The 1,090-nt window shown below is 38.8% G+C and overlaps 1 non-coding gene across 1 annotated transcript; it reads left to right on the plus strand.

Annotated features, from left to right (window-relative positions):
- The first annotated feature begins 214 nt into the window (after positions 1-214).
- On the plus strand, positions 215-321 carry LOC133781276 (small nucleolar RNA R71). Its single transcript, XR_009870059.1, has one exon. It is a non-coding gene; the product is annotated as a small nucleolar RNA R71 (small nucleolar RNA).
- Positions 322-1,090: the final 769 nt, after the last annotated feature.

A 1,090-nucleotide genomic window follows, 5' to 3' on the forward strand; every position in this document is an offset into this window, starting at 1 on the left:
AAGTTGATAGATCCTAGATGGTTTGTGTCGGTTGGTGCTATTAGTAGCACTTGGACCAGTCTAGGTGTGAGACTTTTTCGCGGTTTCTTCGAGATATTCAAGAGCATCGTCTAGCTCTTTTTCGAGGAATTCACCATTGCATAGCATTTCTACAAACTGGCACTCACGACTCGTGAGGCCTTCATAGAAGTAACTGACCAAACGCCAGTTCTCATAGCCATGGTGCAAGCATTGATTTAATAGATCTTTGAATCTTTCCCAGACTTGATAGAACATTTCATTGTCCTTTTGGGAAAATGTGGAAATCTGTCATTTTAGACTGTTGGTCTTATGGCTGGGGAAGTGTTTCAAAAAGAAGGATTTTGTCATCTCCTCCCATATTCCAATAGACCTAGGTCTCAAAGAGTATAACCAGCTTTTGGCTTTGTCCTTCAAGGATAAAGGGAAGAACTTTAGTCGCACAGAATCGACATTTTTGGCTCGGTTATAGAACGTGGCTACTACCTCCTCGAATTCTCTAATATACACGTATGGGCTTTCGTTTTCCATTCCATGAAATGTGAGCAAGAGTTGAATCATGCTAGGTTTAAAGTCTAATGCGAGCATATTAAGAGGGAAGATAATGCATGAAGGCGTGGAAGTGCAAGTAGGATGGAGGTAGTCATTGAGAGTTCTTGATTGGATTTCATCATTGCGAGCCATTGAGAATGGATTATTGTCATCTAAAGTTTGTGGAGAAGCAGGATTGGTGGAAGGAGTTCCAGAAGGAGTGGCAGATGAATTGGAATAAGTGTCACTGGAAGTTTCGTGATGATTCATCCACTCTCGGAAATCAAAATTAGATTTTATTTTATGTTTTTATTTTTTTATTTGATTTTTTATTTATTTTTTTGTTAAACTTGTTCCCCAGTAGATTTGGAGGTTTTGGGGTGATCTCCAACGCCTGACTAGAACTCCCCGAGGTTACCAAGTAAGTATGGTGGATCATAAGTTAACATTTTCAACCAACAACCTTTAAGCAGAGTGAAATTGCTTATTTTGACAGAACAAGTTTGGTTTTCTTATAGTAATAAGTTCAACAATGTAATAG

The sequence above is a fragment of the Humulus lupulus genome, chromosome 5, assembly GCF_963169125.1.
Source record: "Humulus lupulus chromosome 5, drHumLupu1.1, whole genome shotgun sequence".
NCBI lineage: Eukaryota > Viridiplantae > Streptophyta > Magnoliopsida > Rosales > Cannabaceae > Humulus > Humulus lupulus.